The sequence below is a fragment of the Staurois parvus genome, unplaced genomic scaffold, assembly GCF_062004578.1.
Source record: "Staurois parvus isolate SC_StPar_1 unplaced genomic scaffold, SC_StPar_1.0 ptg000548l, whole genome shotgun sequence".
NCBI lineage: Eukaryota > Metazoa > Chordata > Amphibia > Anura > Ranidae > Staurois > Staurois parvus.
The window spans coordinates 12379001-12394994 of NW_028318344.1; the positions used below are offsets into that span (position 1 = coordinate 12379001).

At 45.0% G+C, this 15994-nt stretch overlaps 1 protein-coding gene across 4 annotated transcripts in view; it reads left to right on the top strand.

Annotated features, from left to right (window-relative positions):
- Positions 1 to 15994, top strand: part of LOC149451185 (serine/threonine-protein phosphatase 6 regulatory subunit 1-like) — a 280567-nt gene that overhangs the window by 224413 nt on the left and 40160 nt on the right. The gene's annotated exons all lie outside the window — the stretch shown is intronic.

Sequence of the window (15994 nt, forward strand, 5' to 3'; positions counted from 1 at the left end):
TCCAGCAATGAAGTCCAACTTCATTAGAATTTGTCTCACAAAATTTAATTTAAAAGATAATGCACTTACAAACTTTTATGACCTACATCCTTACATTGGTAATAAAGTCATATTTCTTGTACAGGACACAGGCTGAATCAGAGATGACTGGGTTGTAGGTAGGTTCCTTCACATGTCTGAGCACTGACAAAATAAAAAGCAGTGAGGACCCCACCTAACCCCCTCCACAGTCCCACTCCCAGCAATCCTCAGTTTTTTGATAGTGCCTTTTGGATATATCCTCTCTACCAAATGTACTGTGAGTATTGGTGGCACTTACCGAATTTCTTTAATCCACTTTCCTCTGTGTTGTGGCCAAAATGACATCTTGCGCAGTTTCTGGATTGGTGTCCCACAACAAAAGTTTTAGGAACTGTACCCAGACCCCACCAGAGAAGACATAGGACTGGCCTGTAAAGTTGCTTTGGGCACTAGTTTCTGTGTACGTGCCCACCTTAGCACATTGTGCAACCTGTCGGGTTATCGCAGGGTGCTGTACAAGTCTGCTGTAATAGTGTAGATTGAGCGGGAGCCATTGGGTGGGTGTTCACAGTGACCAAAAGTAATGTGGAGGAATATGGGGGGGTCCTTTCTGTGTCCACATACACCATTCTGTCAAGGAAGGGGCGATCCACAACACTGTGACCCAGCTTCTGAAGACCTCCATCCAAAGTGAGTGAAGTCGGGTATAAAAGTTTATCCCATCTTTTCCACTGGGTTAGATGCTGGACCATGAGTATGCCCGGCTTCACCCTCTGCCTTCCCCTCTCTGCCACTGCTTGGCTGGGTTAATAGGCAAGAAGCCCAGGTTTAATCCTGCCCCTGAGGCTATGGTGCAGACAGGCCTGATGCCCTTCATAGGGTCCTAAGCAGCACAAGTGGGCTGCACATGCACCAGGCAGGACAACAGTCCTGTTTACATTTGACTTCAGGGAAATAATGTTTCCTTGGCATTTGCGGTGTAATGCCAAAGACAGAGGGATGTGTGGGCTACTTAAGATCACGAGGAGACAAGGCGCACAGGCAGAATGGTGTATGCAGACACACGGAGGACCCCCCCCCCATACTCCTATCTTCTGGTCACTGTGATCACCCCTCACTGTACGGCACACCTATGGAAGAAAATGTTAGGTGTAGTAAAATGAGGCTCTGTTACCCCAGCTGCCAATGGAGTTCGAGGGGTTGTTATATTCAGCCTCTGATCGCATTCTCAGTTGTCGCATTATTCAGCCTCTGATCGCATTCTCAGTTGACACTCACCTTCTCAGACATTTCTGTCGCTTCGTCTGGTAGAGTTAAACCAGAGTATTCTCTTGTTCCAAATGTTCTTACATCTCTGGATGGATTTATCATGTAATTCCACAGTTAGCCAGTATCAGACCTGTACCCATCACATCATATTCCTCAAGTGACCACCAAGATGCTATCTGTATTTCACCCCTAATGGCAACTAGTGTCCACAAACCGCAAAAGTAATGTACTCCCTGCACCCGTGTTCCAGTTAGGAAAGGTTGCTGGATCTGATGGAGCTGAATAGAGAATCCTCAGTAGTGCACAGTGGAGGACACCATGGCAGGTAGAGAGGTGTCAGACAATCTGACTGGTTTCTTTGCACACCACCAACTTTCTCAGAGGCTTCAAAATGATAAGTTCTAAAAAAACTGCTAAATACCATGTTACAGATTGTAAAATGGTGACCAAGATGGGCCTAGTGAGTGAGATACACATAATGCAGCTATGTTCCTCCCCTCCCTTGCCACCTACTATCCCAGCCACCACTGGCTGCCAAACTCCTGTGGCATGGTAACATCATGCCTTGTACAGACATGCTTCAGCATCACTATATCATGACACACACAAGTACTACATGCAGATTCCTCGCCTGACAAGGAGGGCACCAGATTCAAAAGCATGGACCTGCCCAGGCAGAGGGAGAGTGAACACTGAAGGAGGGAGAAGCGGGCCCCTCATCACCTCATCAGAGTGTCTAGCAGTACTAAAGGAAACAATACCAAAAACAAAAGTACAGATAATAAAAAATTGTTTTTTAAAAAAAAAAACCTTAGTGTATACAACTAAAGTAAAACAATGCAGCTTGTTGTATGGTAGTAGCAAATAGATTTTTAAGTAATTTCAAAGATTTACAGCATATTTTAGAAATAATTTTCAAAAAGTTCTTTATTTACAAAACCAGAACAAGAAAGGGGAAATAAATCCAATATAGAATTTTACAAAAGAGAACTGAAACTTAGACTTTCATTTAACCCTCAGGGGTGTGTTGCTTGCGATTCCCTGATCCACTTAGTTTCATGCTGTAATTTTGTGTTTTGTTTTTTTAAATCGTATTCTCCCTTTCAACCGTCATATGGAACATTTTCACGACCCAGCTTGCCATCATGTTAGAATACATTGTTTCTAGCTATTGGTGACATAAAATATGTTTGTTATAAATATGGTTGTGTGGTCTCCTCTTGGCCGTATGGCAGGTCTTCCCAACTTTGAAAGACCCACAGTTGCATGTCTAGTTTTGCAGTTGATATTGCCAGAACACTTTAATTTTGCTCCTGTTCAGAGTTGCCCTCAAACACAAAAGAGCGGTAATCACATTTTATACATACCAGACTTATTAATTGTACTCTTTTCTACAATACTGTGTACAAGCATGTCTCTGAGGGACTGTGCCCTACAATATATACAGTGCTCAGCATAAATGAGTACACCCCTTTTGAAAATATCTTAATGAACACAAGAACAATTTCCAAAATTTACAAAACTGGGTTTTATAGCACATTTGTTCAGCTCATTACATGAAAGTAAGGTTAATATAACTTTGATTACAAAATCTTCACTTTTACTCAAATCAGTTGATGCAAAAATGAATTCACCCCACAACAAAAACCACTACGTCTAGTATTTTATATGACCTCCATGATTTGTAAGAAGAGCACCAAATCTTCTAGGCATGGATTGAACACGTTGGCGACATACTGCAACATATACCTTTTTTCATTCTTCAAGAACAACCTCTTTTAGAGGCTGGATGTAGAGGGATGCTCAACTTGTCTCTTCAGAATTCCCTATAGGTGTTCAATTGGGTTCAGATCAGGAGACACACTTGGCCACTGAATCACTTTCATGCTGTTCTTCAGAAATGCAACAGTGGCCTTAGATGTGTGTTTTGGATCATTCTCATGTTGGAAATGCGCATGACGACCAAAGGCAGGGGAGTTCTGGAAGCCTCTTCTCTTTCAATTTTGAGCAGTACATCTGTGAATTCATTATACCATTAATGAAATACAGCTCCCCAACACCAGCAGCACTCAGGTAGCCCCACAGAAGGACACTGCCACTCTCATGTTTCACTGTAGGCACCATGCATTTTTCTTTGTACTCCTCACCTTTGTGATGCCATACAGTTTTGAGACCATCAGTTCCACAAACCTTTATCTTGGTCTAATCACTCCAGAGTACAAAGTCCCTGTAGTTGTCGTCTTTTTCAGCATGGGCCCTGGCACATTCTACTTGGGCTTTCTTGTGCATGAGCTTAGGAGAGGCTTCCTTCATGGACAACACCAATGCATGCCATTCCTCTGCAGTGTATGCCAGATTGTGTCAATGGAAGAAATCACCCCAACTTGGCCTTCTACTTTAGCTAACAACAATGAACTTGCATAGTGATTTTCTTCAACCGTTCTCATCAGAAGATGCTCCTGTCAAGGTGTTAACTACTGTGGACAGCCTGGATGTCTCTGTGAGATGGTTGCAATTCCATCTTTGTTAAATTTTTGTATCGCTTTTGCTACAGTATTCTGACCGATAGGTAAAGCTTTACTGATCATCTTTTAGCCTTCACCTTTCTTGTGTAAAGAAATGATTTTCATTCTCAGGCCTTGACATTTCTCTTCCATGCGGTGCCATTGCTGACAATGGTTTTGTTTAAGTAACGCTCTTTTATAATTGACTGCTGGACACCTGTTTAATAAATAGACTCATCTGTAGTTGAATTCTTTTTAATTAGGATTTTGTTGTTTAAAATTTAGCTTTGCTCCTAAGACTTTCATTGAGGTGTATTCATCTTTGCAACATGGTCTTACATGAATTTGTTATGAAAAGTACTTGGTGTGCAAATTAACAAATCTTGTTTGCAATCAATGGCCCACATTTGTTGGAGTATTTTGTAGTATAGTGTCCCATAGAAACTGTTGATTCTGAAAGGAAAGTAAAGGTTTTCTGACATATCTTTTGCAGTGTTCTCATTTATGCTGAGCGATGTAGCTCTCAGTGATAAATGTATTTTCTTTTTCATCATTTTGTTAGAAGTATCAATATTTTTGACAGATATCCAACACATCTTGAAAAAATTTAGTAAATTGTAAGTGTAGACATGTTTTCATAAACTGTTAATTATGAGTACTATATAGTAAGTTATTCCTTATTGTCCTTTGCTCTCCTATAGGCAAAAAAAAGGTATCAGTAAGTGCTGATATCACCATTAGTCATTTAAAGTTTGTATTGAGTATGATCAGCTTGCCTAGTGCAGGAAAAAAAAAAAAAAATATATATATATATATATATATATATACACACACACACTATATTGCCAAAAGGAGACGCTTGCCTTTACACGCACATGAACTTTAATTGCATCCCAGTCTTAATCCACAGAGCTCAATATTGAGTTGACCCACCCTTTGCAGCTATAACAGCTTCAACTCTTCTGGGAAGGCTGTCCACAAGGTTTAGGAGTGTGCCTATGGGAATGTTTAACCATTCTTCCAGAAGCGCATTTGTGAGGTCAGGCACTGATGTTGGACGAGAAGGCCTGGCTCGCAGTCTCAACTCTAATTCATCCCAAAGGTATTCTATCGGGTTGAGGTCAGGACTCTGTGCAGGCCAGTTTAGTTCCTCCACCCCAAACTTTCTCATCCATGTCTTTATTGACCTTGCTTTGTACACTAGTGCGCAGTCATGTTGGAACAGGAAGGTGCTATCCCCAAACTCTTCCCAGGAAGTTGGGAGCATGATATTGTCCAAAATGTCTTGGTGTGCTGACGCCTTAAGAGTTCCCTTCACTGGAACTAAGGGGCCAACCCCTGAAAAACTACCCTACATCACAATTCTCCCTCCACTAAACTTTACACTTAGCACAATGCAGTCAGGCAAATACCGTTCTCCTGGCAACCGCCAAACCCAGACACGTCCATCGGATTGCCAGACAGAGAAGCATGATTCCTCCCTCCAGAGAACATGTCACCACTGCTCTAGAGTGCAGTGGCAGCGTGCTTTACACCACTGCACCCGCCGCTTTGCATTGCACTTGGTGATGTAAGGCTTGGATGCAGCTGTTCAGACATGGTAACCCATTCCATGAATCTCTCTACGCACTGTTCTAATCTGTAGGCCACACATTAAGTTTGGAGGTCTTTAGCTATTGACTTTGCAGACAGTTGGTGATTTCTGTTTGCTTCAGCATGCACTGAGCTGGTTCTGTCATTTTACCTACCGCTTCAAGTTGCTGCTGTTCCCAGTTGCTTCCACTTTGTTAAACTACCACTAACAGTCGACCATGCAATATTTAGTAGCCAGGAAATGTCATGGATGGACTTATTGCACAGGTGGCAATCTACCGCGTTACCACACTTGAATTCACTGAGCTGCTGAGAGTAACCCATTCTGTCACATATGTTAGTAGAAGTGGTCTGCATGCCTAGGTGCTTGATTTTATACATCTGTGACCATGGAGGTGATTGAAACACCTGGATCCAATTATTTGCAGGGTGTCTCAATGCTTTTGGCAATATAGTGTGTGTATTCATTTATTTGGACACCGGCACAATTTTCATACTTTTGGCTCTGTATGCCACCAGAATAAATTAAAACGAAACAATCCGTTTTTATACACAGTCCCTCCATTTTCAGGGGCTCAAATGTATTTGGGCAAATATAATCATAAATAAAATGTTCATTGATAATATTTTGTTGAGAATCCTTTACTGGCAGTGATTGCCTGAAGTATGACACACATGGACATTACTAAAGACTGGGTTTCCTCCTTACTGATGCTTTGCCAGACTCTTAACTGCAGCTGCCTTCAGTTGTTGTATGTGGGTCATTCTGCCTTTAGTTTTGCCTTCAGCAAGTGAAATGCATGCTCAATTTGGTTGAGATCAGGTGATTGGCTCGGCCATTGCAGAATTCTTCACTTCTTTTCCTTTTAATGCTCCTGGGTTGCTTTTGCAGTGTGTTTTGTATCATTGTCCATCTGTACTGTGAAGCGCCGTCTAATCAACTTTGCTGCATTTGGCTGAATCTTGGCTAACAGTATATCTAAACACTGAAGAATTCATCTGGCTGCTTCTGTCACATCAATAAACACCAATGACCCAGTGCCACTGGAAGCCATGCATGCCCATGTGATCACACTACCTCCACCATGTTTTACAGATGACGTTGTGTGCTTTGGATCATGAGCTTTTCCAAGCCTTCTCCACATTTTTTTCTGGTACATATTAATCTTAGTTTCATCCGTCCAAAGAATGCTTTTCCAGAACTGGTCCAGCTTTTTTTAGATGTTTTTTTGGCAAAGTCTAATCCTTTTTTATTCTTCAGTCTTATGAATGGTTTGCACCTTGTGGTGAACCCTCTGTTTTTGCTCTCATGAAGTCTTCTCTTGATTGTAGACTTTGACAATGACATGCCTACCTCCTGGAGAGTGTCCTTCATTTGGATGTTGTGAATGGGTTTTTCTTTACCATAGAGAGGATCCTGCGGTCATCCACCACTATTGTCTTCCATGGACGTCCATGCCTTTTTATGTTGCTGAGCTCACCAGTGCATTCTTCTTTCCTTAGAATGTACCAAACTGTTGATTTGGCCGCTCCTAATGTTGCTGCTATCTCTCTGATGAATTTGTTTTGTTTTTGAAGCCTTACAATGGCCTGTTTCACTTTCATGGATAGCTCCTTTGAACGCATGATGTAGGTTCACAGCAGTAGATTCCAAATACCACACTTAGAATCAACTCCAGACCTTTTACATGCTTAATTGATGAAGAAATAATAAGTAGCCCACACCTGGCCATGAAACCGCTTCTGATTCAATTGTCCAATTACTTTTGGTCCCTTGAAAAAGCGGGGATGGCTACTCTTAAGAGCTGTAATTCCTAAACCCTTCCTCCAGTTTGAATGTACATACCCTCAAATTAAACCTAAGTGTGTGCACTTTCATCCCATATTCATTATATAACTATAGCTTGAATATGTTTTGGTAAATACCTGAAAAAATCTAAAATTGCGCCTGTGTCCATATATATATATATATATATATATATATATATATATATATATATATATATATATATGTGTGTGTGTGTGTGTATATAAAATATATATATATATACATACACATATTAAAGTGCAGCACTATTACAAATGTGTATAATGTACTATAATGCACCTCCCCCACTCATCAAAAATGTGTCCCAATATAAATTATATTTTCTTGCAATTCCCAGTATTATTATAATGTAGAACCTATTCCCCTTAAAAAAATTGAATTTAGAACTATAAAACCCCTTTTCATTAAAATTCCATTAGTGCAAAATCCACGTTCGGGGTTAATTGGTCCACATTCATTCAATAAATAGCAACCAGGGAGTATTAGGGAAAAAATGGGAAAGTAGCAGACAAAAGCGTAATACTGTTTTATTTAAATCATCCCTGATGACGTCAGATAGTCGAAACACGTAGGGTGGAGCATCTTGCCCCATTTCTGCTGTCATTTCTGGTCTTTGGAAGGCAGGAAGCATTCCAGGAGTGATTCGAGCTTCTTCATTGTTTATAGCACAGTGTTTCTAAATGGATGTAACAGCAATGCAATTTTTGATGCAATTCAAATAAAGCTGTTTATTTGCCAATGTCTTATCATTTAATGTACCTGCCTATAACCTAGTCTTCTCTGAATATGCTTGTTTTCTGTTTACATTTTCTCTAACTTCTAGCAAGTTAATTTTCCTAGCTCATCTGATGCTAGCTTCGAGCATAGTATCCTTCAGGTGAGTGTTTTAGCTGCAGGCAGTTCCCCAGTAATTGTTGCTACGTTGTCCCTCTTAGTAATTGTTTGATGCTGCTCACCTCTCGGTTGGAGTGCTTTTGGACACCCTGAAGGTTTAAGACTTATGTCCCTCAATGAATGAGAAAGGAAATTGGATTTTTGTACTACCATGAAATCTATTGAGGAACACGCCCTACCCCTCTGTTTATAATTCTGCTCGTGTTACTGCCATTTCTGTTCACATCATGTTGTGCCATTGGCTGGCCTACAGATTTTTTTTTTTTTTCTGTGCTTCTATAGATGGAAGCATAAGCAACTAACTGGATCTTTGTTTCCTCAGCACTGCCTTTGCACTGCAGGGCTAACCTGAATATGATGTTTGTATGCTGCATTGTGGCACTTAACAAACCTGACTGTAATGTATTAGCTGTGGAGTGCTTTACAGGTCCAGAGCCATAACCTAGCCCCAGGTTTGACCCTGTCTCAGAAAACTAAATTAGTACAAATGCTGATAGGTTTCAAACACCCAGAGCTACCTGTTTCTTTACAGAGCTGAGTCCTTGTTTACATTTCTTGTCACAACTGGTTTACTGCAGTACCGTATTTTTCGCCGTATAAAACGCACCTGACCATAAGACGCACCTAGGTTTTAGAGGCAGAAAACAGGAAAAAAAAAATTCTGAACTAATGGACTGCAGACACAGTACAGGAGATGACCAGAGACTGCGGACAGCACAGGGATGACCAGAGACTGCGGACAGCACAGGGATGACCAGAGACTGCGGACAGCACAGGGATGACCAGAGACTGCGGACAGTACAGATGACTGCTGACCTTTGGGGAGGTGGGGAGCGGGTACCTGAATTTGACAGAGTTTTTTTTTTATCTTACCTGTTCCTCGATACAGCCGCGCGCTGTCTTCCCGGCTTCTGTAATGGCGCTCGGCATGACAGCCGGGTGCCCAGTGCGCATGAGCGAGAAGCACTTGCGCTTTGTGATTGGTCCGGCGGCTTCTGGGATCTGTCATGTGTCCCAGGTACCGCCTTACCATTCACAAAAAGCACCGCTTCTTGCGCATGCGCACTTGGCACCCGGCTGTCATGCCCAGCGCCCACACTACAGAAGCCGGGAAGACAGCACGCCGCTGGATAGAGGAACAGGTAAGGTCCTGCTGCAGAGCTGAGCGGCCGGCCCGGTATTCTGACACGGCCGCGGTGGAAATACCGGACCGGCCGCTCCATATTCGCCTTATAAGACGCACTGACATTTCCCCCCCCAGTTTTGGGGAAGAAAAAGTGCGTCTTATACGGCAAAAAATACGGTAAGTGAAAAGGCTTGGTGATCAAGCGATGATGTTATCCAAAAGGGGCTCCCTCACTCTCCAGAGTGGGAGACATTTGTTGACATTTGCACCAGTATGGATCAAACATGTCCTGGAACTCTCGATCCAAGATTTTGTTTCTATCCCTGCTCCTCCTCTGTTCTAACCTTTAATCTTCCACCTTCACCTCAAAGACAGGAAGACTTCCAGTGGACTTCTGACACGAGTGATAATCCTAGTTGAATAAGTTTTAGTCAAACCTATTCATAGTTCCAAATCTAGATGGAGTTCTTCACCCCATCTTGGGCCTAAAATCCCTAAACAGATATCCATGTGTCCCCAAATTCTACATGGATTCTGCAAGACCCGTTTTCACTTATATTAGGAAATTTCTGACATGGATGGACATTCAAGATATGCTTATCTTCATATTCCTACTCTTTTTTTTTTTTTTTTTTTTTTCCTGCACACCAAAGCTTTTTGAACTCTGCTGTGGGAGACCAACACTTTTAATTAGTCACCCTGTCATTTGGGCTCCCCCCTGCACCAAGAATCTTCATAAAGAGTACTGGTGTCTGCTTCCAGCCTCGGTTCTGCTTTCCATCATTCCAAATCCATCAATATTCGGATGGATGACCAACTTCAAATAGTCTTTCCTCCAGCCTTTTCATCAGCTGGAGAATTAGAGACTCATCCTGAACACAGCCCAGGCAAAAATGTTCCTTCAGGAGAAGATTGCTTCTCTAAGATCCAGTTGTTGGACTCTTGGGTCAACCAGGCAACCCACAGCTCTCTTGTGAATGACAGTTCTTTGCCTCGTGGTAGCCTTCTTCGAGGCAGTCCTCTTTGCTCTGTTGGACAAGCAGATCCTTTTTCTGGATTGTTTACTACTCCTGCCTCTGACTTGATAGACTTCCAACTTAGCCCTCAATTCCAGAAAATTGTTCCTTCCCTCTCACTGGAAGATGGTAACAATGGATGGAAGCCTGACAACCTGGGGCGGGTTCTACAATTTCCTGACCGCCAATGCACACCAAGGAGATTTCACTCCACCACTTGGAGGTGGACAGACCAGATAAGGTCTACATATCTGTAACATCTTCCTGTAGAAAGAGGCCCTCTTTGCCTTCCCTGTAGATGCCAAGCAGGGATATCCTGCTGCTTCTCACACAATTGATACGTGGTACAGGTAGCTCAATTCTAGGGCATATGCTCTCCAGATAGGGGCTCCTCTCTTCTCTACGAGGGCCCATTCTACTAGATATGTAGATAGCTTTTCAACATCAAGCTCCTGTTTCCCAGGTTTGCAACTCTGTTATCTAGCTTTTGGATTATACCTTTTTAAAGTTTGCTTTGTTCTTGCCCAGCACTCATTTTATTGCTTTAGGACATCCCATAGTCTATGAATGCAAGTCCTGTGTCGTTTACTGTACAATTAAGATAATAGGATTTTTGATTTCCCTGTAAATTCAATATAAGGCACCATCCAGGACACAGGTGGTTTTCCCTTTTTGTCCACTGTTTCTACCTATCGTTTGCTACAAAACTGGAGTTGCATTGAATAAATGGAGTTATCTGAGGGTGCACTGGGGAGGTTCCTTGCAAAGCTTTTGCTAGTGTCCAATCACCTAAAGGTAGCGTCTCATCCATGGTCTATGAACACAAGTCCTGTGTCCCATACTGTACTCTGAGATATGGAATGTGGAAGTCAAAATTCCCATTTTTTTTTTTTTACGTTCATTGACAGACACAGCTGCTGCTTCTTTATCCATAACCAAACAGGGTTTTATAGCCCCACCTACAGGAGCAGGACACTAGGCACAAAAATAAGCTTGGCACCTCCTATGGGCTGTCTTCTCTGGGCATAAAACCCCCTCTCTACTATAGGCCTCAAGTCATTTCTGCCTAGTGTTTTCAGGGTGGTATGGATGTGATGTGTTCTCATTGCTTTTTTCCCTTTCTTTTTTCCCTGGAAAGTCCTTATTTCCTGCAGAGATCTTCTATTAACAGTCGGGCTGGGCAAAAGGCTGGATAATCTAGATCCAGTGGTCAGCGAGTGCGCGCAGACCACTAGCTGCACGCTGGGCCACAACGATGCCCCATGGACTAGGGCGGCCAGTGAATTAAATGTCTCACTGGGACACTTATGACCAGGCGCCTATAGTATGTGTCACAGTATTACCCCTGGACGACAGCCCCCCCACTTTGGTGGAGAGGGGGATCTGTCATGGGAGTGTTACCTGCATGCGCCATGGATCAATAAGTAGATGCCCCCCCCCCCCAGGCTTACTCTCCTACACTGAAGCAACCCCCCCCAAATCCTGGATTTCATTGGGGCATTTTGTAGCAGGGTGGGTACTCTGTTAACCTGGTTTGTCACAGGGTAAAGGGTTAGCTAAAGGATACTGGGCTGTTTAGTGGTGTGCTGCGCTGTAGTGGATCTGTGGCCCAGATGTACGGTGTCATCGAGCCTGGATAGCTGCGGGTGCCTGTCCTCTAATGCTCCCCTCCTTTCACCCCCCTTGGGTTTGGTGTTCTCCCAGAGGTACAGGGGACTGTATAGGGTGGTACCGCTCCTGCACCCCTTGGGATGCCTAGGGGTTTGTTGTTGGGAGGCCAGTGGATGTTATTTGCGCCCCCGCAGGTGCGAAACCACGCGGTCGGGTCCCCTGCCACTGTAAGCTGCAGCCTACTAGCTTTGCAGCACCGCCCAGCATTTCCTCTCTTTAATACACTGCCGATGGGCGGCCCTGGCTGAGGTAGCAACAGTCGCAGTTTTCCTTTTCAGCATCCGCCTTCCACCTAGTTCCCTCTGTCCCACTCACTGCGGGGATGCCGGCAGAGGGGGAATCCAGTGTTGCGGGACTAACTGCTCCAGCAGCGGGATATCGGAGACTCCCCTGGTGTACTAGCATGCCCCTGCCTTCCTCCATGTTGTGATGTATTGAGGTTAAGACAGCTTTTGGTGGCTATCTTGTTGTGACCTTAGCCGGCGGCCATGTTGTTGTGGATAGTGAAACAATGTCCATGGAGTGACCCCAGTCAGCAGACACCTTGGGGTGTTCTCAAACGGGGCCCCATTTGGCAGTCTTCCGTGAGAGGCCTCATTATTTGGCCTTCATTGCAGGGCCTTGGCCCCATTTACAGGTGTTTTGTTGGAGTCCTCCTTTGAGGAGCCTCTTTTGACAGCCTCTCTAGCAGGACCGCGGACAGCAGCCTCCCTTGCGGGACGTCAGCCAGTGGCCCCCTTACAGTTTGTGGGGCCTTTTCTGGCTGTCTCCCTTACAGGTTTTCTAACAGTGGCCCTCTTTGTGTGGCCCCATTTGGGGGACCTCAGCTGGCGGCCTTCTTTGCAGGTCCCAGTCAGCGGTTTCCCATGCGGGGCCTTAGATAGTGCTCTTCCTGGCCGGACCTCATCCAGTGGTCTCACTGCCGAGGCCTAGTCTAGTGGCACCCCCTGGGGCGCTCCTTCCGGACATGTGGGGTGGGTCTCCCTCCAACCCCACGGACATGCTTTTTCTTGGCGTGCAGGCTGGCCTCCACTTTGTTTACCAGGTGGCTTGTCTCAGTTGCTAGTTCGCAGCTCCTCTGATTTCGAAGTTGGGGGCCAGATGTCTGTTGGGTAGTTCTTTCTTTCCGCTAGGCTACATCTTGCTCTTCCAGGCCCTCATGGCCGGGACAAGTTCCCCTGGATCCAAAAGTCCACCATACCGTGGAAAAGGTCCATCTTAGCATGCAGGTTTGCCCTACCTGTTTGTACTGTGAAGGTTGTCCTTGCTGGTTTTCAGGCCTGTGGATCTCCTCTGTTCTCACCATGAAGGTCCGTGAACTGCTGCTGGCTGGCTACACAATAGTTTTGTCTTGATCCTTCAAGGAGTGTTTTTTTCGGTGGCTGAGTTGAAACAGTTTGGGGTTTCTTACTCCAGTCTCTTTACAGCTCCCAGGATAGATGGGATTCTCCCGGCCCTGAACCTCAAGGACCTGCTTGCCTTTGTGCAGGTCTACAAGTCCCATATTGGGGTCCATTCACTCGGTGGTGTCCTCCCCTTTCCAGGGGTATTTTCTAGGTCCTTTTAGACATCAAGGACACCTCTCTGCACTTTCCCATCTGTGCAGCCAATCGTTTCCTATGCTGGGCTATCAGGGACTCGCAATACCAATTTATAGCACTGCCCTTCGGTCTGGGCTCCGCTTCCTGGGTTCGTCCTGCTGGCCGGTGTGGAGATCAACAGGAATTCCCTACAAAACGTCAGGTTGATCCTGAACCCCAAGTGTCTGTGTTGGCCCTGGCCAAGCACTTGGAGTTTCTGGGACTGATCCTTGGTTCGGAGCAGGCCAGAGTGCTCCTGCCATCGGACAAACTACAGATATTTTGGTCAGTGGTCCAGCAGCTCTTGGCTTGCAGTTGGCCCTCCTTGTGTTTTTCCAAGCAGGTTTTGGGCTTGATGGTGGCTATCTTCAAAGCTGTTCCATATGCCCAGTTCCCTATGAGAACACCATGGAAGGAAATCCTGTCCAAATGGAACGGGTCTTCTGCTTCCTTGGACATTATGGTTCGAATGATGCTGGTGATGAGGGCCTTCCTTCTCTGATGACTTTGGTCTCCGGATCTACAGAACGAAAAGTCCTTCCTTCCCTTTTCGATGGACTGTGGTCATGATGGAGGCCAGCCCATTGGGCTGTGGTGGAGTCTTGGGATTGGACTTTGGGTTATTGGACTCCGAAAGAGACTTGACTGACCATCGTCCTGGAGCTTGGGACAATTGGAGTCACTGACACTTTGGACAGATTGCCTATGGGATCTGCCGATAAGAATCCAGTCAGATGATACCACCACGGTGGCGTATGTTAATCTTCAGGTAGGCAACAGAGGTGTAACAGTGGCGCTGGAAGAATCTCACACCCTGAGATGGGTGGAAAGGTTTGTTCCTGCTCTGCTTGCCGTATATATTATGGGGGTCAAAAAAGATTATCTCAGAGATCAAGGCGAGTGATCTCTACACCCGGATGTGTTCCATCGGCTCTGCCTTTGCTGGGGATGCCAGACATGGATCTTTTCTTCCATTTCAGTGTCGGATCCTCTAGCGGCTGCGACTGATGCTCTGGTGGCATTGTGGAATCCGTACAGTTCACATTTATGTCTTTCCACACCTTTACTTGATTCCTCATCTACTATATAGGACGGAAGCCGATAGGATCCTGGTGGCACGGGACTGGCCTTTTTCTTCTTTGTAAGGGGGTGGAAACTCCCAAGCGGCTACCTCTTTGGGAGGACCTACTATTATAGGCTACGGTGTTCCACCCTGCTTTCTCTTCACTGACCTTGATGGCCTGGATAGTGAGAGCCAGGTTTCCGAAGCATGGGTGGGTTATCTAACGCTGAGTCTGACCATGTTTAAAGCGCGTAAGTCTGTCTCCCCAATGATTTATCATCATGCGTAGAGGGCTTATATTGTTTGGTGTGAAGCCTTGGGGTTCTATCCTCATTCTTTTTTGGTGGCTCAAGTGTTGGATTTCCTTCTATGTGGCATTGACCAGCAACTTGCTTTGAGTACATCAAGGGTCACATTTCTGTTATGGATGTGTTCTTTCAGCATCCCTTGGCCCTACTGTCTTTAGTTCACACATTTATCCAGGGGGTTATCATGTAGTGCCCTGTGCGATGCTCGTTACTGCCTTGGGACTTGCATTTGGTGGTGTTAGCTCTTCGGTAGCCTCTGTTTGCAAGCATTTCAGGATATTCCTGTGCTTCCGCTCTCTCAGAAGGTTGCCTTACTAGTGGCTATCACCTTATTTGCTTCTGCACAAGGACACAGTACTGTGTTGACCGGCCCCTTCGTTTTTTCCAAAGATGGTATTGGATTTCCACTTGAATGAAGATAATACCCTTCCCTCCATTTGTCCTTGACTGTCACACGTGGAGGAGATGGCTCTACAATTGGGGCTTGGTTTGCTCGATTGTGTGTACTGCTCTGATGGCTACCTTCTGGAGGTCCGATTTTCTGTTGTGGGTTCAGTCCATGCACTGGCATGGAGGCTTCCTCTGCCACTTTTCCCCCTGTTGGATTTGGCTGACACTTGTGCAGGCTCACGCCGTTACGGGGCAGGATCCTCCCTTTCCTATGTTGGCGTACTTTACCAGGGTGGTTAGCTCCTCGTGGGCTTTCCGACATCCGCCATCTGTCTCAAGTTTGCATGGTGGCCACCTGGGCTTCTGTGCCCTCGTTTCTGACATTTTTATACAGTTGATCTGCTGGGTATCCTCGGATACTAGTTTTTGGCCGCTATATTTTGCGGGTGGCTGTTTAGTACTCTTGAGCACTCCTTCGAGGTGGTCCAGAATGTTGGCAGGTTGCCCTGGGTTTTTTTTTTTATTCGTTGGTTTGCCCGTCCCTCATTTTGGCACTGCTTTGGGGCATCCCTGTTTCGGGTATGGATAAAGAAGAAGCAGCTGTCCCCATCAATGTACTGAAGAGAAAACGGAATTTTTGGTTATTCACTGTAAAATCCCTTTCTCTGAGTTCACTGACGGCCAAGCACCCACCCTGATATGGAGCTTTCTCCTTTGACACTTCTTATAAC